Consider the following 14,247-nt stretch of genomic DNA (forward strand, 5'->3'; position numbering starts at 1 on the left):
CTTAAGCATTGCTGTTTTTTAAAATTAGTTTTATTGTAGAAAAATCTTCAAAAACAGATTCTTTAAACAGTCTATATTTATGTAGAGATATTATAAAATAGAAAGCTGAAGACTGCTTCATAAACTGAGGTTTGACCGTCTTGCATATCAAGGAAAGGACACACCTTGAAGACTGGTCTAATTTAACGCAGGGCCAAAAATCAGCCTCTTAAGCGTTAAAACTGTAAAACAGAAACCGTAAGGCAACAGCTTTGAGGCTGTGTTAAGATGATTATAGTTATGAGATAAGCTGGCTGAGGTCAGTAAGTAGAAATGCCCATCTAGTAAACAGTGCAGATTATACTACTACAGGAGTACTCAGCTATGCAGATACCTGAAGCAGGCTGAAGGAAGGACTCTAATAAAACCTAACCCCTTACATTTTTATGGCACTCTAAGATTTTTAAACATCTTTCATTTACATGAATCTGATATGATCCTTGCACATTGCCCCATGCTGCAGTAGGGCCAGACATCATTCCTCCCATTGAGACTCAGGACAGCTCCTAGCTTATACGGTGGCAGAGTGGCAGGGAACAGGCCAGACTAGATGGGCTTTCTTCAGCATCCAGTCGTCAGTCCGGCATCTTTGTTGGGTGCCTGGGATGCACGGCCAGGGTACAGGGGCGGGTGGAGGAGGAGAGTGGACAAAACACAAGCCGTGGCTGGTCTTACTAACTGGCCCTCCTCAAAAATCACTGGCATCTGTTCAAAATGGCATTTCCTGTTTTGATTTTGAGATTTGGCATCATATTAATATAACTGGGCAGGCCTGCACAGAACTGCTAAAGGCAGAAGAAAAAAAGAGAGAGAATGAACACTTGAACAAGATTACAGACTCCTGCCTTGAACAGTTGAACATGATTTACAGACTGCTGCCTTTCTCACTAGCAAAAAAGAAAAAAGCCTCCCAAGCCTGGAGGGATAGAAGAGGAGGGTGAGGGACGGAGTGCTGCTGGTGACAGGTTTTCTCCCGAGAGGAGGGAATCACACCCTCAGCTGTGAAAAGTGAATCATGTCTTTCCTATCAAGACTTTGCACAATTTTCTGGGAAACTTGTCATTGAGGATACAATAGAGATGACTGTCCTTTTCAGCAGTGTAGCAGTTTCTGGAGGGAACAGTGTGAATCGTTTGGGGGATTAAAAGTGCAAACTGAATGAAGATTAAAGGTGTGTCATAAGGCGCTTTGTGGGCTGTGTTTACTTTTCTGGAGGCCAGCACATCTGCCTGATTGAAAGAGACAGTGTCACATTTGGTTGCAAAAGTATAAACGGGTGATGACTTTGGTCCCACCTTTCATGTTAGGATCGGGGTCTTCTCTTCAAAAGAGTAGAAAAGAGCATCTAGGCCATACCTCTTAGTTTACAAGGCACTTCCATGGGCATCGTTATACTTAAGCATCACTAAAGCAGAATCATGGGGCCTGCTTTCTGTGTGAGATAGCTTAAGTCACAGCTTAGGGCACCTATTGGTGGGCTTCTAGCTCAAAGCCCACACTCTCCACTTCATCACAAGATAGACCCACTCAGTCTATACATGGGCAGAGTGGTTGATTTCTTATTGGCTCCATGTTAGAAGATAACCAACCATCTCAATTTGCCTGAGACTGAAGGGTTTCCAAGGATCTGGGAGAAACCTGGGCAAATTGAGACAACTGGTCACCTTATATTTCCAGAAGTCCTCATAGGAGATTCTTCAAGAGTCACATTGAATGCTGAGTTTTTTTTTTTGGGTGGACACAGCCATATATGCGTGGGATTGGTGTTTAATTTTCTCCTCAATATTTGCAGGCATTTAAAATTTTTAACATTTTGCTAGTCTCCTAAGATTGTCATTTTGACTATTTTTCTTCCTGATGTTGTCTTAAATCCTCAAGGACTATATGGGGAGAAGGGGTGCAAACAGGAAAAAAGTGAGTAAAGGAAGACATTGACTTCCAATTTTTAAATGTGATTTTGGTTGTGGTACTTTGAGGACTAACTTGTTATCATAATTCTCCAACTTGAATATGGTAGTGGACAGCCTCTTAAGACAACCCTCCAACGATTCTGCCTCTTGGTATGGATGATCTTGCGTCCTTCTCTTCCCTTGGATGTGGATTTATCTTAGAGAGTTCCCTTTCTCTCCCTCCCTCTCTGTGTGTCTCTGTCATCCCTAACTCTGGGAAAAGGCATCAGTCAGCCCACGTGTTGAAGAACGGACATTTCCATGCAATAGCCAGAAAGGACCTGAGCTTGGAAGCAGGTTCTCCAGCAACAGAACAGTCTTTAGAAATGTTTGCAGCCTGAACCAACCGCTTGATTGCAGCACCATGAGAGAAGCTTAGCCAGAATCACAAAGCTAAGTCAATTCCAAATTCCTGTCTCATATGAACTGTGAGATAATGTGGTTGTTTTCATCCTCTGTGTTTTAGGGAATCTGTTTGGAGGCAGTAAACAACTAATACAAATGTGCGTCAGAATCACCTAGACAACCACCTTGATAAAATGTATATTTATGGGTCCTGCCCCTGGAAATTATATTCAGTAGATGTGGCCTGAAGTCTGCTTTTTCACCAGGAATCCCAGGAGAATCAGAACTGACGAATTTCTGCTTGAGAGCACATTGCAAGATAAGCACTCCCTGGGAAGGCCTCCGGGAGGGAAGACTGCAAGGGGGTATGGCTGCCAGATAAAATACAGGACACCCAGTGCTGTTTTAATTTGAGATAAATAACAGAAAATGTTTTAATATAAGCATGCCCCTTGCAGGATTGGGGACATATTTATACCAAAACATATTTGTTATCTGAAATTCAAATTAAGCTGAGTGTTCTGTATTTCTTCTTGCTAAAAACCAGAGAGAAATCCCCACCCAAAGAAAGGACCAACCGGAAATAAAGCGGCGCCTTCCGTTCGCAGATGGCAGGATTTTGATCCCTGAGGGGCCAGTGATGGGACTGCAGGTGCCTGGCTGGGCCCTGCCCCTCTGCAACGCCCAGCGCAGGGCGCGGACTTGCGACCCTTGAACGGTTTCTTTGAAGGTTTGGGGTGGGGGAAAGGGGACAGTGTGCGAAACTGCTCAGAAGTACCCCCACATGGCCCCGCCCACCTCTTACAGGTTGGACCCCGCCCCTTGGTGCCCCAGTGGTGGGGATAAGGAGACCCTGTGCCTTCAACTCCTTGGAGAGCCTGGACCCCGCCTTCGCAGGGGCTGCAGCCTGGTGGATGCGCCACAGGGCGCCCAGAACTCGCTCCTTTGGGTGCTGATGGCATCAGGCTTTTCCAGAGCAGTGAATGAATGCCAGTCTTGCCCCACATCCCTCCAGGAACTCAGATGAATGCAGCTGCTCGTAATAAAAGTGTGCGTTTCTCATTCCGAGCCTGTCTTGGTCTGCTGAGTTCTGTTGGAGCTCTCAGCCCTGTGAAGAGCAGAATGATTCCAAAGACATTCCTTATGACTGCGGTTATGAGAACGCTGGTTCTCACTTCTGTGTGCTTTCTTGTCACAGGAAACCGTGTTAATTCCGATGTGTTAATTTTCCACTGTGAAATATTTTCAAAGAGATCGAGAATGAATGAGAATGTGTGTGAGAGAGAGGGAGGGAACTTGGCCGCACAGACTGAAGTTCTGAAGGCAGGGATAGAAGATACAGGCTCAGAAAATGTGCAGCTGCAGTAGAATCGGAGACTTACATACGTGCTTTGAAACCAGACACCGAAAGGGAGGTCACATCACTGCAGCCTTGCCCAGCAGCCTGACACAAACTGAAAAGCCACAGGAGGGAGCTGAGTCTCTCTCCCCAGCGAGACTGTCGAGGGCCTTGAGTTTTTGAGAGGAAGGGGGGCAGTTTGGAATCAAAAGTACAGAATGTGTATCTGCCTTGGAGGCTCTCAAGAGCCTGAAGAGAACTCTTGTTGCACTGCTTCATAAAACCAGCCCACCCAAAACAGACTCGAAAAGTAGAACCCCAAGGACACAGTGCCATTTCACACTTTGGACGTCAGGAAGTGTTCCACAGGAATTGCCCAGTCTGAGGACCACGGCGGACTGTGAAGGCTTGGGAATGCAATAATCTAGATGTATAGAATGGTCAAGCACTTGGAGGGCCTCGGTCACCTGGCTCAGGTTCCCGTTTTACAGAGAAGAATCTAGGCTCCCTCTTTGGCCTTCACCGTGGCCTCTCTGGGTGTCTGAAAACTTAATAGCGACCTCAGAAGTTTATTGTGAGCTTTAGTGTCATGATGGATGTAAAGCACTTGGCACTTAGCACTAATAAATGGGCGCTGTTTTATAATTTCACTGTGTGTGTGTGTGTTGAGGTGTGTGGTGGCAATGCTGGGGTCAGAGGGGAGTATTTTAATATAGCTTTTAAAAAAAGAGCCCAGCTTCCTGATACAGGGTTCACATCTACATAGGGTCTCTTGGAAGGGAAAGAACCACTGCACCTTTTAATATATCTGTTTGTTTTAGAGATATCTAAAGACACAGACAGGTGAAGGCTTGCTTAGGATCCCACAGCCACCTCCTTTCTGGAACCCCCTATCTTGCTAACAAGGTAGGGAAACTGCCATGCTTTCAGCCTGAAAGCCCCATTGAGATGGTATGACTTTTCTGCAGCAGCAAGCGGGAATCTCTAACACACTGACCCCAGCACTCTGCTGGACTCGTTCAGTCACCCCCGTGGCTACCAGCACCACCACCAAGGAGGGCTCCTAAACTTTTTTGCTAATGAATGAAAGTGCTACATTCCCAACCCTGAGAGAACTAATAATTGTGTACAAAGGCAAGTCTGGTTTTGAAATTAATGACTGTGGGAGTCTGAAATGATTTTGAGATAAAATGAATAGTTTACATTAATTTGCATTGCAATAGACAACACTGGTTAGGAATCACCGCTCTGTTGAATTTAAGAGACAAAGATCAAGTCTGTTGTTTTAATTCACTGCCCCAGGAAGCTAGGAGAGCGGAGGGGCAGTGAGGAGATTGAAGCTTTTAACGCTTACTGTGCAGAAATAATGATTTTTGTAAAAATAGATTAGCTTTTAAGGATGTAGTAACATTGGCTAAGCACTTGGTATATATTTTGCCTATATTTATTTCTTTCATCATCACTACAACCTTAGGAGATAGGTGCTAGAATTACCTCCATTTTATAGATGAGAAAACTAAGACCAGAGAGGAATTTCTTCAAGGTCAGATAACTAATAAACGACATCACCAAGACCAAATCTTGGAGTTTGACTGCAGAGCCTTGCTCTATCCACTGTCCTCTACCACCTGGATCTCCCAAGGCACCAAACCCAAGAGACCAGGAACTATTCTGCCATTCATCACGAGCATATCCTTTTCATCACATTGCTGTTCCCAGATTACATATGGAGCTGACTCTTCTGGTCCTTAATGCTCCAGTGTGTGAAGTAATACCTCATTATGGCTTTGATTTACATGAAATGTGTATCAGACCTTCCTGGGTCAGATTAAGCTAAAGTAACTTTGACTTTCTTCATCCAAGTCACCTGAGAATCCAGCAGTTCCTGGTGCGTAGGTAATGAATACCCTGGGACTGACTTCCCTTGAAGCTGTGCAGCAGTAGACAAACAGACTGGCTACAGATTTGTCAGTGGAGAAGGTGAGGCTAAGGGCTTTAAGAAGTAATTGTCGCCACTTAGCTGTGAACTTCCTGCATAAGTTCCATCCTCATCCTTCATCACTAAGGATGGTAACAAGTCAGCCATACTCCTAACCTAGTCAGTACCTGCCACCCTTGGAAGACAGCAAATCAGATGATGCCTAGCCTAATCAAAACTCTTCCTTAGATGCTAGAAAATTAATCTCCCAAGGCACCAGGCCCATATCATTCCGTTAACAAGATGTGCTGAGTGCCTACCCCGTGTCCAGTCCTGGGCCAGACACTATGGGAGACATAAAGAGAAAGTGCTGGACACGGGCAAATTGCAGCAGAAAAGAGTAGAAGCACTGAATAGCTGGGAAGCCGTTATCGCTGTTCAGGAGGGAGACGGCGAAGGCCTGAACGAGGCAGCGCTAGCAAAAGTGAGCGAGAAGCAGCAGTTAGGGAATCAGCAAGGGAAGTGTACATCAGGCTGAGCATCACTGCCAGGTGCAAAGAACACGGGCTGGGTCCTGATCCCCACCTCATGGCTGCATGGCCCCAAGACCTCAGCCATTCTGAGCCTTGGTTTTTCACTTTTGAAATTAGGACAGTAACCCTGTCCTCACCTCCTGGGATTATTGAGAAAATCAGTGAGTTAGTATCAGCCCCTGGTCTGTCCCACTGTGGTGAGTGCTCAAAACTGTTGGCTCCCCCCCTAATCTCCCCATATCTGCACTCCACCTCCTATGGTTGCCTGTAGAGAAGAGAGGAGAGGTGAGGGCCAAGCAGTGACATCAGCTTTCTAGGTGGTACCACTAAGCAGATGGGAAAGGTTAGAAAGGGGGACTATTCTGATAGGGGAAGATAGGTTGATTTTTTAAATTTTGGTTGATGTGATGGTGAAATAGTCAGACTGGTAGCTAGAAACCCGAGGGCTGAGAGCTGGCAACAGAGGAGAGTGGCAGGAGTCCTGGGATGGGAGACTGGGGTCGTTCAAGCCACACGTGACTCTGAATTCCTAGAAGCTGCAGCAGCTGTGGCTGAGGTGAGCAAACAAACCTGCGCCCACTGGGCTCAGTGATGACGACCCTAAAGATGAAGCCAACCTGACTGGACCATACAGAGCCACCTGGAGGTGGCCGCACCCACACCAGTCTCCTGGCTGCTTTCTCAACAGCATGTCACAGTTTTGAGTTGACAAGAGCAAGGAGATTGGTGTCGGAACCCACTGTTTCTACTCTGACTGTACATCGAAGTGTGTCTGTGGGTCCCCTGGATTGTTAAGTCCCAGAAATAGATGTATTTTATTTGACTGTGTATCAAACGGGTTTCTGAGCTGGGGCCAAAACCAAGCAAACAAAACAATCATTCTGTTGACATTTACTGAGTTCTTCCCAGAGGCCAAGTGCCTGGCAGGCACAAAGCACTCTGTGGGTGTAGAAGTGGCACCGAGAGAGGCCACAGGAGACAAAGAAAAAAGTGACCGGACCATCGTCCCCAGGAGCCTCTCGGCGACAAGCTGGCTGGTCTCAGGTGAGAGATCCCCAGCCCCCTCCTTTCTTGAAGACAGTCAGACTGTCATGACTCCTGAAAGCAGCTGATACCAACAGAAGGGGCAGCACGGTTAGAGTGGAAGGACCACCCTTAACTCTGGGAGCTTGAGCAAGTCAACCTTCCTAAGTTGTGTCTGACTCTGCAGGACCCCATGGGCTGTGGCCCACAAGACTCCTCTCTCCATGGGATTCTCCAGGCAAGAATACTGGAGTGGGTTGCCCTGCCCTTCTTCAGGGGATCTTCTTGACCCAAGCATCAAACCCACGTCTCTTATGTCTCTTGCATTGACAGGCAGTTCTTAACCACTAGCACCACCTGGGAAGCCCTCCTTAAGCCTCAGTTTCTCCTTTTATATCAATTCAATAGCACAAAGAGAGCTCAGCTCTCCCGCAGGGCTTCAGTGAGCTCTCAGGAAAGCATACTCTATGAAGACAGTCTTCAGTGCTGAATTCCAGGCCCATTGTGTTTGCCCTGAGAGAAGCAGTTTCCTCAGGTCACCCCTCTGCCCAGAATCAGCATTAGAGAGGGCTGCTGTGAGAAAGTGGAATTTGTTTCCCATTCGTAGTGGGTTGAATGGCAGGCCCCCCAAAAGGTACACTCAAAGTCTAATCCCCTCCCCCACCGCCTGTGAGGGTGACCCTATTTGGAAATAGAACCTTAGCAGTTGTGAGTGAGTGGAGGATCTTGAGATAAGATCATCCTAGATTCAGTCATTTCAGTTCAGCCACTCAGTCGTGTCCAATTCTGTGACCCCAAGAACTGCAGCATGCCAGGCCTCCCTGTCCCTCACCAACTCCCAGAGCCTACTCAAACTCATGTCCATCGAGTTGGTGATGCCATCCAGCCATCTCATCCTCTGTCGTCCCCTTCTCCTCCTGCCCCCAGTCCCTCCCAGCATCAGAGTCTTTTCCAATGAGTCAGTTCTTCGCATCAGGTGGCCAGAGTATTGGAGCTTCAGCTTTAGCATCATTCCTTCCAAAGAAATCCCAGGGCTGATCTCCTTCAGAATGGACTGGTTGGATCTCCTTGCAGTCGAAGGGACTCTCAAGAGTCTTCTCCAACACCACAGTTCCAAAGCATCAATTCCTTGGCGCTCAGCCTTCTTTATGGTCCAGCTCTCACATCTGTACATGACTACTGGAAAAACTATAGCTTTGACTACATGGCCTTTGTCAGCAAAGTAATGTCACTGCCTTTTAATATGCTGTCTAGGTTGGTCATAGCTTTTCTCCCAAGGAACAAACAAGCGTCTTTTAATTTCATGGCAGTCACCAGCTGCAGTGATTTTGGAGCCCAAGAAAATAAAGTCTCTCACTGTTTCCATTGTTTCCCCGTCTATTTGCCATGAAGTGATGCTGAAGCTGAATATGAATATGAAGCTCAGTATGGTTATTGATGTTTCTCCCGGCAATCTTGGCTCCAGCTTGTGCTTCATCCAGCCTGGCAATTTGCATAATGTATTCTTTATATAAATTAAATAAGCAGGGTGACAATATACAACCTTGACGAACTCCTTTCCCAATTTGGAACCAGTCCATTGTGCCATGTCCTGTTCTAACTTGCTTCTTGACCTGCATACATATTTCTCAGGAGGCAGATAAGGTGGATTGGTATTCCCAACTCTTTAAGAATTTTTCACAGTTTGTCATGATCCACATGACAAATTTAGGGTGGGCCCTAAATCCAGGGACTGTCCTAATAAGAGAAAGGAGAAGGAGAATCAAGATAGAGGGGAAGGTCATGTGAGGACAGAGGCAGGGACTGGAGCAGTTGCTCTACAAACCAAGGAGCCCCAAGGGTTGCCCGCAGCCTGGAGCAGCCAGGAGAGAAGCATGGAGCCCATTCTCCTCCCACAGACCTTCCGGGAGGAGTCAACCTGGCTGATAACCAAGTTCAGACTCCTGTCCTCCAGAGCAGTGCAAGAACAGGTGTCTGTTGTTTTCAATCACATGTATTAATGTGTTACAGCTGCCCTAGGAGATTAATACTCCATTCAAGTGGACAAGCCTTGGCAGGTGAGGTTGCCAGGGTGCTGGGTCACCTCAGCTGCCCACCCCAGCCTGTCTGTCCCCAAGGGTCATAGTTCCCTGCCGGCTGCCGATGGTCCCTTCAGCAGCTCTTGTTCACAGTAGCTGAGTAGCATCATCATGTTTTGATGTTACTCCCCTCCTCAGAAGCTACACCGACTTCCAGTCGATTCCAAATCACATTTAAACACATTCTCTCTCACAGGCCTTGAACTCTTATTCCCAGGGGAAAGGCCTGGACAGTCTCATCGCTCAGGACCAACAACTTAATCTTCCTTGGTAATAACACAGCAATTTTGTGACAGTTGATGAAGCAAACCACAGTACCAGAGGGTCTGTCTCTGACTTGCTGCACCAAGCGGCGGTTCTCAAGCTTTGGGGCACAGAGAATCACGAGGAATGCTTGAGAAGTCATGGACCCCCTTCCCGTCACTGTCCCTTCACGCAAATTTCTGATTCAGTAAGTCTGGGCGGGGCCAGACGAGCATGCAGGTCTAACAAACACCCAGGTGATACCTATGATCCCTGACCTGAGTACATGTGAAAACAGCAGGAGCTCAAAGCTCTGCTCTCAAGCTCTGCAGGTTAGGGTTACACGTGTGTGTGTGTGTGCACGCGTGTGTGTGTGCGTGTGTGTGTGTGCACATAGTTGCTCAGTCGTGCCTGACTCTGCAACCCCATGGACTGTAGCCCGCCAGCCTTCTCTGTCCATGAACTTTTCCAGGCCAGAATACTGGAGTGGGTTGCCATTTCCTATCCAGGGCATCTTCTCAACCTTGGGATCAAACTCACATCTCCTGCAATTCGACACATCCTGGGGGGTGTCTAAAAGCCCCATGCCTAGGCTGCAAATTAAATCTCTGAGTGTAGGACCCGAGCATCGGTAGTTTTGAAAGCTCCTCAGGCAATTTTCATACACAATTACATTGAAAACCAGTGGCTTAGAGGCACTCCCTCCCCAGGCAGAAGAGAAGACGGGAGGCTGGGAGAGGCCCCCTCTCTTGCAGCTGGGCCTGGTGCCCCACTCTGGGAGGGTGTGAAGAAGGAGGCAGTAACCAGGTCCCTAGGAAGCATGACCTCCCTGTGGCCACAGCCCAGGAGCTGCAGCCAGCACCCAACCAGAGAGGGAGGCAGTGGCTGGGATCCTGAGCCCTGTTTTTGGCAACTTGCTTTATGAATTTGATCAAGTTGCTTAACTGCTCTTGGCTCTCCTTTCCTTATCTATAAATGAGGGTAATAAAAATACCTATCTCAAAGCGAAACTATAAATGATTAAAGGAGAAAATGTCTTGGAAGTACCCATCTCGGGTGCTATACAGGACAGACACTCCCGCGGCTTCCTCCTCACACTCACTGGAACTGGGTGGAGGGACAGGCCAGGGCGCTTGTCCCTTTCCTCCCACTTTCGCTACCAGAGGTCAGGACCTGACATCTTAGTCACACTATCTTTAGCATTAAAGGGGGTCTTTAGGACTCCCTCTGTTTTGTTTTTTTCTTCCAAGAATTTTTTAAAATATACATACCTACCCACCTCCTTCTTTCTAAGTGGCAATATACTTTTGTCCACTTGCTTTTGTTCACTTAACTGTATGTACTGAGGGCTTCCCAGATGGTGCTAACACACCTACCAATGCAGGAGACCCAAGTTTGATCCCTGGGTCAGGAAGATCCCCTGGAGAAATGAATGGCAACACACTCCAGTATTCTTGCCTGGAGAATTCCATAGACAGAGGGGCCTGGTGGGCTACAGTCCGTGGGGTTGCGAAGAGTCGGACATGACTGAACAGCTAACGCTTTCACGCTTTTTCACTGGAGTCAAAAACTTAGAAAGGCAGAAGCCACTCCACACACTATGAACATTTACTTTTCTCTATAAAACAAAGCAGCCCCTCCCCAAGCCTCATTTTGAAGGTGTTATAATCATTTAACAAGTCTCATGGTTTGGCTTCTGCACCCCCCCCAAATTTATATGTTGACGTCCTAAACCCCAGTACCTTAGAATGTGACCGATTTGGAAACTGGGACTTTAAAAAGGGAGTTAAGTTAAAATGAGGTCTTTAGGGTGGGCCCTGATCCAGCAATGACTTGTGTCAGAAGAGATTTGGACACAGGAGGAGGGAAGGGGTGTGAAGGCATAGGAGAAAGGTGACCGTCTGCGAGCCAAGGAGAGACGCCTCAGAGGAAAGCAAGCCTGCCAGCACCTTGATCTTGGACTTCTAGCCTCCATTACAGTGAGAAAATAAAATTTCTTTTGGTTAAGCCACCCAGTCTCTGGTGCTTTCTTACAGTAACCTTAACAAACTAACACAGAAAGGAAGGTCTGGTCGGAGAAAAACCATGCTGTGGTCGGAGACTAACTTGTTCTCTCTAGGAATTTGCTCCCAGTTGCTCGTGTTTCTTGTGACATACGTTTCTCCAGCTGCCTTACTTCCTGATGCTTCTGCCAAGCCAGAACCTTCCTGGCATCTTTCCCTGTGAGGGGAGGTCTCTCAGGAGAGAGCTTCCTGCGTCTTGCACAGTTCAGAAGGCTCTGCAGTGGTGGATTGGCCGAAGCTTTAAATGGTGACAGAGGCACCAGCCTCCACGGAAAGACCACCCGAGCACCTGAGAGCTTTGACCCCACTGGGCACTCAGTGAGATTTGTGACTCACTTTTCTCACCCGCCCTCTCGGGGAGCTGTGGCAATCTCACCCTAAGTGTCTTCCTGCCCCCCTACCCCTATCCCGCCATTTTCATGGGAGGTAAATGTGGCGTGCAAAACGCGTTTTTAATGACTGAGATCTGCATTTAAGTATTTTCCATCTTTGCTGGGTCATTAAACCTTCAAATCCCTCGATATTTTAATGACTTTTTATAGTCCAGTGATGTGTAGGTTTGTTCAAGTTTTCATTCTCTCCACACTGCCCTGCCCATAAAATGCTGCAGCAAGAGGGGGTCGTTGAACACAGGTGCTGATCTGCATGCGTGCTTTCCTGGCAGCCTGTCCCCTGTGCTGGCAGTGATTACTGCAGAGCACAGCACACCCAGGCTCAGGTTCTAAACACTGGAAGAAGTGAAGAAGTGAAGTCGTTCAGTCATGTCCAGCTCTTAGCGACCCCATGGACTGTAGCCTACCACGCTCCTCCATCCATGGGATTTTCCAGGCAAGAGTACTGGAGTGGGGTGCCATTGCCTTCTCCAGAGGATCTGCCCAACCCAGGGATCCAACCTGGGTCTCCCACATTGTAGGCAGACACTTTACCATCTGAGCCACCAGGGAAGTCAAAGACTGGAAGGATGGTCCAAATGACCCTTGGAAAGCAATCAGAAGTGCCGCATTAGAGACCATGACACCATTCCTCACTAAGGTGTTGGGACAGAATATTGTCTCTTCAGTGGAGCCCTGGGAGAATGGTTGGCCTGTGTCTAGAACTGCGCTAGAGCTTCACCAAACCTGGCCATTTCTTACACGATGAGAAGGAAGCAGGAACCAAGACCCATTCGGAATAGCAGATTCATATCCCTTCACTGAGTGGAATAGCAGGCAGAATTGCTTACAGTGTATAAACTACTCTCTCTCTGTTAATTTTACTTTTGCTGAACATGTGGCAATTTACAGGATGGCTGGATACAGTATGGCGCACGGAGAGCACCAGGCTGGGGTTGCAAAGTCTGTTCAGCCACAAGCATTTTGAAGAATGCTAAGGCAAAGGGATTTAGGCCACATAGACTTAAAAAAAAAAATTGTTTTCGTTTAGTCCAGAACTTGGGAGAGGGCTCCAGGTGGTTAAAAAGCTGCCCAGTGGCCACAGAGAGACACTCAGGCAGAAACCCTGATACCAGGGGGATGCAGAGGGGCTCCTCAAAGGCCACTGGGCTCCAGAGGCTCCTAGTCATCCTTGAGGGCAAGCCTTTCGAAGAAGTCCTCACCCAGCCCCACCTGAGGATCAGCCAGCCTGGGAGGTTAGTCAGGCGGCTGCCCATCTGCTTGATGAGTTTCACCTGCTCATCTAGCCAGTGGCTCTGCAGGAAGTCAGAGCCGGGAGCCTGCACAGTCAGGACCAGGACATGCAGACCCAAAGGGCCTGGTTCAGGTTCTTCTCTACGAGCTTGATGGCTTCCAGGCATCCAGGGTTTTACCCCCACTCGTCTTGGAAACAGCTTCTGCATATCCTGGAAGACGGTGCAACCACTGTGCTGGTTCAGCATCTTCAGGAGATGCTCAGGGACCTCACTCTTCTCCTCGGCCAGTATGCAGAAAAAGTGGCCCAGGCCCTCAAGAATCACATCACCGCAGCTGAAACAGACACCCAGGAAAAGGTAGGTGTGGGAATCCCACAGAAGCATGCTGATTCGGTGGTTGACTATGGCCTCCATCTCTGTGGAATAATTCTGTCGAATCTGAGAGCTCATGGTTGAATGGAAATAAGAGCTAAGCTCAAAAACAGGTGTTGGCTTCTCCAGGGGCAGAGGATGTCTGAGTGATTGGTTCTAAAGGTTGTGTCGACTGAAAAAGAAGTTAGAGGGAGGCTGGAGATTGGGAGAAGGGGTTTCCCTAGCTCTGTTCCGTCCGAACACTTTTGAAGCAAACTGCAGCAAATTGCAGGGCACACTGCTGGCCATAGACACTTCCAGAAAATAGAAATCCTTACTTAGGTTACTTTCCCTGAGGTTCAGTGTCCTCACCTGTAAGATGCATGCCTTTGGGTGGGATGATCCCAAGGTTCCCTTCTGGAGTCCCTGGCATAAGTGAGTTCAAGCTCAGGGCTCTTGACCAAGAGAGATCAACCATGGTGGTGTTGTTCTGCCACTTAGTCGTGTCTCTTTGCCACCCCATGGACTGCAGCACACTAGGCTCCCCTGTCCTTCAGTATCTCCCAGAGTTTGTTCAAACTCATGCCCAATGAGTCAATGACGCCATCCAACCACCTTATTCTCTGTTGTCCCATTCTCCTGCCTTCAATCTTTCCCAGCATTAGGGTCGTTTCCAATGAGCCAACTCTACATATCAGATGGCCAAAGTACTGGAGCTTCAGCTTCAGCATCAGTCCTA

At 47.8% G+C, this 14,247-nt stretch overlaps 1 pseudogene; it reads right to left on the reverse strand.

The window, feature by feature from the left end:
* Nucleotides 5,907-13,607, reverse strand: LOC108636855 (annotated as a pseudogene).

The sequence above is a fragment of the Capra hircus genome, chromosome 10 (genome assembly GCF_001704415.2).
Source record: "Capra hircus breed San Clemente chromosome 10, ASM170441v1, whole genome shotgun sequence".
NCBI classification, from domain to species: Eukaryota; Metazoa; Chordata; class Mammalia; order Artiodactyla; family Bovidae; genus Capra; species Capra hircus.